General features: G+C 34.3%; 1 protein-coding gene across 1 annotated transcript in view; it reads right to left on the bottom strand.

Moving 5' to 3' along the window:
• The window catches only part of LOC119631390 (Ig-like and fibronectin type-III domain-containing protein 2), a 117,408-nt gene that overhangs the window by 108,657 nt on the left and 865 nt on the right, over positions 1–7,886 (bottom strand). The gene's annotated exons all lie outside the window — the stretch shown is intronic.

The following is a 7,886-nucleotide window of genomic DNA, read 5'->3' as shown; positions in this document are numbered from 1 at the left end:
CGTACAGAGCATTGATGTGTAGTAAGAATGAGAGTCTATCATCTAGCAGCATTTCTAACTATTTTATTGTCGGCGAGGCGCATATTTCATGGCCATTAATGTTTACAATGATCATTTCTCTCCCCTTTCTGCTGGTTACTAAAATAGCTTCAGTCTTCTGCGAAGCTAAAAACACTTTCTTATTCGTAAGCCATGCCTTCATGTCACTTGTGACCCTTCTACCACCATCTTACACATGTTGCACTTGTGTGACTACAGAAACATTGGCCTCATCGTCGCCATATCCTATTACCTTAACGCCTTTTGGTACCGGTGGTCTTATCAGCTCATCAGACAGTATATTCCGAAGAACTAGCCGAAACATAAAAGCTGGCGTAACGCTACCCACCAGAAGACATTGTTTTTGTCCAGTGCGATAATTGCACGGTACTTTTTGCTACCATTTTTCCATCTGATGACTTTTATAGCGTCTTCGGCAAAAGTTTTCACCCGGAATTTAGCGTCGACAGCTGACCGTCCCCGCCGGAGGCCGTACTTATTATTCGAGATTCCGCCCATTTGCTTGATATAATCTATCAAGCGCTTGCAAATAAGCCTCTCCAGCATTTTGCCCTGCATGTAAATCGTACATAGGGGCGATACAAGTCCGGGTTATCAGCCGGCTTGTTAGGTTTTTGGTAATAGCAACAACTTGTGCTTTTTCCATATTTTGGGAAATATTCCAAGATGTAGGCAATTATTATAAACTTGCAAAAATGGCTGGGCACTTTTTGCCATGGCTTCAGGACTTCGTTGAGGATGGCATCCGGACCTGGCGTTTTTTTGTTTTTTAGTTCCCGTACTGCATATTTTCGTTCCTCAATAGGTGTCTGCGGAAGCGTAGATTACGCCATTTCTGCATATTTCACGGACAACAAGTGTCGAAAGGACGTTTTCGACTACCTTTCTTATAAAGTCTGGAAACGCTGATACTTCTTGTCTGGTGTACTTTAACTTGACCATTACGACTATGTACACACCGCCACATAGGTTTGACTTCGCGTACTCACATAGCTGTTTAAAGCACTTATTTTTGCTTTTGTTTATTGAAGACTTTAAGGCCCTACGCGCACTCCGATAGCCCTCTTTATAGCTAGCATAGTTGCGTCTATTACAATTTCGCTGTAGCCTTCCTTACCCTTCAAGACATTTCCTCCTTTTCTACCAATAAACAGGTTTCCATTTTAGGCAATTAGCTCTCCGGGCCATAGATGCGTCGCTCTCGGTTTTTGCTCAAATTCAAAACATATAAAACATCTACCAGGCGCTGTCACATCACGCACTCTGCCAACCGCCTATCCAATATTTATGCGTTCCCTCCGTAATAAGTTGGCTGCAACTATTTCTTCTCTATCCTTCACTTCATCCAAATCCTTAATGACGAATGCTTTGTCGTATGCTGGCATATAAACGACAAATGATAAGACGACTATAGACCAGATTTGAAAATAGTTATGGCACAGTCACCAGCAAACAATGTAAACAAACTTTAATTTTAATATAAAAATAGGTACAACAAGATCATCGCCTACTATTAAAAAAATACTGTTCAGTTTTTACATACACATTGCGTGGACCTGGTCAATAATAAAGTTTCGAATCATTAGCTAATATTGTCTGCCTTTTCAAATGTTGAGATGTACGAACAAGAAGTACAGTTACATACGGATATGACAGGACTACGAGAAATGATACCCATATCGGCAGTTAAAGAAGTGCATTAAATTTTAGTTAAAAACAAGAATAAAATTCCCTACGACCCAATCATAGGGATACGCGCTCTATTAGCAGTGAAGAGGGACAAACAAATAGGGAGATGGTGACTTTGAGTGTGTTTCTCATTCAACAGAACACCCACCACAGCTACGACCAACGTAAGCTCGATCAGACGACAAAGAGATTTGAAACCGTGAACAATCACTTGGCAGTCGCGCTTGTTATCTACTTGACTAGTCAAGCGGATTTCGAATGCTGAATTCATTCGTAGTATTAAAATTCTCCGAAACATATTTACCTAAAATATATGGAAGCATTAAAAATGAAGATGAGAAATGAACCATAAAACAAGTTGAAATATTGTAATAAAGGGCGAAGGGATGAAAATCAAAGCTGACAGCGAGAAAAGAAACTCAACGAATCCACGAAACTGTTAAACGCCTACATTATGTGTTTTACGGTTACAGCACAAACTTCAATAAACTTATGTTCTATGCTACGTGTAGAGTTGTTTGTTACGTAAGGATATATATATATATATATATATGTTATAAAGAATAAAAACATTAAAGAATATGTTTGTGTATTCGTTTTTATTTACACACACACACACACACACATACACACACATACACACACACTCATATATTTATATACTTAATCCGTATGCAGAGAAGACTCGAATCTTAGTTTTCAGTTGCAAAGCAATAATAACAGCCGAAGGAAACGGTTCATCTTTTTTGCAGGCAAATTGATAAGAATACAATGAGTTTGGGGAAAGGTTCTACGAGATTTATAAGCTTCTAAATATTGCAATATCTATTTTATTAAGCATCTCGATCACTTTTGCAATGATTTCCTCTATGCTAGCTATCTAAGTCAATTTTCATTTTAAGTGTACTTAATGTCTCTTATGCCAAAGGTGAGTGAAACGTTGCTTATGCAAGATTTCGTTCCAGACGAAGCGATCATTTCGTAACTCAAAAAAAATCTGTTAAAAGTATTACAAACCATATTGAAATTTTGTTTTGTTTTTTTTATTTTTTTTTTTACAAGTATTTTGAAAATTTTGATATGCTTTACATCCACAGAGTGAGGGATATAGTTGCACTTAAAATGCGGTTCGGAATCTGGCCCATCTACTAAAAACTATAAAGCAGAGGTAGACCTTAATGTGAAAAAAAAATCATAATCATTTGTTTAACACTTAAAAAGTGTGGCTGTGCGCTTAGTGCATGCATACGCATACATTTCAAGTCTCTCTTGAGTGAAAGGCAACACACAAAGCAGCCAAAACAAACTGAAGCCACATATTTCTTTGTTTTTCTTTTTTTTTTTTTTTTTTTTTTTTTGCAATTGTGCGCTATATGTAAAGTGGTAAATTTGTTGCCAGGATTAAATAACTTTTTTCATAACAAAGTTTTGCAATTTTTTGTGGATAATTCTTCAGACGTTCTCTCTTATTTTTTTTTTTTTATTTTTTTTTTTTTATTACTGTTTTTTTTTTTTTTTTTTTCTCTTCTTTTTTTCTCACCAACAGACTAAGACTGCATCATAAGTATTCTCAATCCCAATACACTAATGTTTATACTAACTATGCAAAGATATGCTTATATACTTACATACATATTTTTATATACATATTGAAGATAATGCAAGTTTGGGTATTCATACCACCGCATAATTGCAATTTGCGTAATTGCATCTCTTGAGATGCGTTCTTTGGTTACGAAAACATTAAGCGTTAGCTTCTTAATGATACACTGACGTAGGTAACTACTAACTGGATAGTATGATGATAACAATGCTAGATGATGACTGTTACTGTTACTGGTTCCATTACAAAGATAGATGGTCTTTCCATATCTTCTTGTTTCATAACTTTACAAACAAATGACAAATTACTGAAATTACGAAAGTTTTATAAGCCAACAATGCAACCAACGAATGAAACAAAGACCACAAAAGAATGTAATCAGAAATATAAAGATATAAATAACACGGAACGAATGAATGAAGGAAATCATTTAAAGGCAATGCACATATTAAACTTACAAGTACATAAACATCTTATTCGCTGTCTAACAGTGTGAAAGAAAAAACAAAGTTACTCCAAGTAAGATAATAAATGGTATATATATATATATATATATATTGGGGCGTGTATCGAAAAGTATTAAGAGATTTTTTTTATTAAATTTTTGCTCAATAGGAATTTAATTTAAGCACTTAATGGCCATTATTGTCGACAGCCATTACAATATTGCCCCAGTTTATTACCGAAAATCTTGTCGAAGCAAGTTTCACAATCCTCTTCTGGAATCAACTTTAGACCAATTTAAGGGAGAGTGCATATGGAAAGGATTATATATATGTATAATACACATATATGTATATATCAGAATTCCTCAAGTGTATTTGACCTGCACCTCTATTCTCTATTTAGCCATTTTTTGAATCGTTTACTGTAATGTAACTTAATGCTGCCAGAACGAATGAAAACAATTCGTTTCACACGCTTTTATAATACAAGCTTCAATCTTGTCTTTAAAGTCATTTATGATGATGATTCACTTTGCTATTTTTTTTTTTTTGACTATGATCGCTTCGAACGACATCATCGCATTTTACCTGGCACTACAACAATTGAAACAATCAAATTTTTCATCAATTTAAGCCTCAAACGTCTTTGGGTATCTGGTCTTGGACAGATGGTTTAAAACTGCTTTGTGATCGATATTTAATCGATTGATTTTTCATTCAGTCTTCTCAGGCTGTTTTCTAAAATTTTACCAGATTAACTGAAGCGGGTCGCACCTTTGACATCAACATTTCAAAATGTAGCGAAATTTTTTTTGAAAAATCTTACTCAATTTCACTTCTGCTCACTTCTTTTTGACACGATTGATAAAATAGAAAAATTTCCTTATAAAAATTGTACACTGAAATCTCAACTCTCTCTCATCTAGCAACAAAAATGTCTTAATATATTCTCTATCACACATAATTTATAGACATATTGTTCATTTTCTTATGTTTGTATTAATTTATTGTTTTAAGACTTTTTTTATTTGAATTGTAATTAGGATAAGTCTTCATATGTATGAAGCTACGTAATTCAGCTGAATCTTCACTGTAGATGAATTCTGTATTTATGAAAATTATTTAAATAATTATGGGCCGAAGGTGATCGTAGAATAGCTCATGACATAACATCAGCTCGTCCGCTAAAACTTTCGATCATCCGTCTACCATCTTAAGGATTTTTGCATTTGTTGTGTTGTGTTTTGAATTTGTTGTTTATACCTGTCCGCGAAGTGTTTGTTGGAAAGTAGATCCGCTTGTTTGGATAATCCTCCGCGAGTTAGATGGAAAATAATATTAAATTTGATATATGCATGCATACGTAGGATATATATATGAACATAAGTACACGTCTATGGATATATACCCCTTTTTGGTTGCCATAGTGGCAATCCCTTGCCAACTACTACTAGCACTTTCACGTTATTATCCCGAAATTTCACACTACCTCGAAATGGGCCGATATGGGTTACTGGTGCCCATTATTTAAGTTCAGGTTTTCTGAATAACTGACATCTTCAAGATGTTGTCGCTAGATAGACAAAAATGATGCGCACCATTACTTATGTCCACCCCCCGCTTCCGGGGTTTCTATCCATTGCTGCTAGCCTTAGACAACATATTCTCCCCGATAATGCTTTTTATCATGCGAAGATCGTTGTTGTATTCTTTTTTTTTCCAGTTATGCAAATGAAAGTTGGTCAACAATATCGTCTCAGTTTTTTCTGAAACATTCTTTAATCGAGGTATTTCGATGTTAACTTCTTTTATGATCACGACTATCAAGCTAGCTTCCCCAGGAAGGCGACACCGTTAATCTAATGAATCAATGTCGATCCTTCTGGTAATCCCAAAAAGATGATACTATATGGTTTAACAGAAAAGGATCGTTACGACACTCCTACTGTGATCGTGTGTTACCTGATGCCCTGCGTGCAAATAATTCCATATCCTAAGTTTTTCCAAACACTTTGTGGATAAAATCGAATTCCAACTCATGAAAAAGCCATCACGCGTCTTTGGCTGTTGTCGTTAAAATCAGACATTTTTCTCGTGCTTTCTTTGCAGGATTACTTTTTCCTCTTCGACAGTAAGTATAGTACTTTTCGAAAAGTTTAGTATACAGCATTGGAAAGAGCAGATAAAGATGGTACAATAAATAAAACATTATATTCCCATATATGAATACGCTTGTGAACAATAGGCTGCTGCTTCAGACATGCGATGCTCATACATATACAACCATCTTTATAGTATGCATGAAAGACAGTTAATTAATTTGAGGCAATTGTTATAAATTTAACGCCGCGAAAATTATCCGCAGACTTCGAAGGATAGGAACGAATTAATTTTGTCATTCTATTTGTGACGGAAAACTTATCGGAAAACCTGTAAGTCGGCAACGCCCGCGTGCCTATGCGACAAAGCTTTAATATTGAAAATAAAAAAATCAATCTCACCCAATCCATAGCACTGTTAGGGCGTTTACACAGCTCTATTAAGGTATATGGTAGGCCTCTTTGCTACTTAAATTCGAATTTATCTTTACGCTCTTTTTACACTGTCTCTAATTTATGATCAATCTAAAAGAGAGCTATAGACCCGCAAAGAAAGGTCTTCATTTTTTTTTTGCCGAAATTTTTTTTTTTTTTTTTTTTTTTTAAATGAAATCAAACAATGCTTGAAATATCAGTAAGATGATGTACCGATGGTCTTGTCATTAATCCATTAAGCATATTATGCTAAGAAAACCTTTTTATGAATAGATTATGCGTACATATTAAAATTCTATATATAATTAGATGATAAAAGGACAAAATAAGCAGTATATCCAGGTCATCGCTTAATTTTGAGTTTCCGTGACCATTAACGATGAGTTTCGTGAGTATTAAGAAAACGCCCGTAGCATAAATACTAACGTTTATAAACGTCTGCAAAATGTGTAAAAACGAGACTCAGAGCAAAAGAATTTTTACATAAACCAAGGATAAGATTCCGATCCTCATTGGCTGCATTCAATGGATAAAACAAGCCTTTATTTTTAAATGTTTTACGACTATAAAATTTTTATTAACATATATATATATATATATATATATATCCTAAACAATATATATATATATATATATATATATATCCTAAACAAACCCATTGCGTCTGTCTAGAATGCCACACAGTCTTTTTCATACATAAGCTATAATCATGGATTTCTGAACGTAATATGTAGCAAACGCATGAATAAAGTTATTGTAGCCCGATCATAGGTAAATAAACATCTGTAATGCAATTCTATTCAAATAAGGCTAACAATGAATATAAGAACGGACAAACAGAAAGAGAGACAGATAGAGAAAGAGAGAGGAAAACATAAGAAAAAAAAAGACATAAACAAAAAATGAGGTCTTTGTTAACCAATTAAACAAGATTTCAAGATTTCGTTACTATGTATACGAAAAGCACAAAAAACAGCACAAAGCATGAATCAAGATTTGTAACTAAAAGCCAAGTAAAGTAATAATATACATACACGCCAAAAATACATAGAGGCAAAATATAAAAACATTAGAGTTAATTTTTTTTTTTTTTTAACCAGTGTACTTACATAGACTAGATATACGGCTTGTATATGCAACACAGCAACAACTTGATAAACTTTTTTTTTTTTCATATTTACAAGCAGGTAAATTATTTACTGCGCGCACGAGGAACAAGCTTGGCGTAAAAATATAAATGAGAATGAAAATTGAAAAGATTCGGAAGGCCAATAACTCCCAAGGATCTTAAGAGCAATCAGAACACTCTCGTTCTATGACAAAAGAAGACTATTTCTTTAAAAGGGAAATAAATGCATACGTATTAGAAGCAACGATATGTCACCATTCACCCCCACAGAAGAGAACCTGTTTGTGCAAGGTTACTTAGTTCGCAGACTAGAATCACACACATGCACACACACACACATATATATATATATATATATATACATACACACATACATACACATACATACATACATACATACATACATACATACATACATACATACA

The sequence above is a fragment of the Glossina fuscipes genome, unplaced genomic scaffold (genome assembly GCF_014805625.2).
Source record: "Glossina fuscipes isolate IAEA_lab_2018 unplaced genomic scaffold, Yale_Gfus_2 1, whole genome shotgun sequence".
Lineage (NCBI taxonomy): Eukaryota > Metazoa > Arthropoda > Insecta > Diptera > Glossinidae > Glossina > Glossina fuscipes.
The sequence above is the reverse complement of the archived record's forward strand: the minus strand, read 5'-3'. Positions and strand labels throughout refer to the sequence as shown.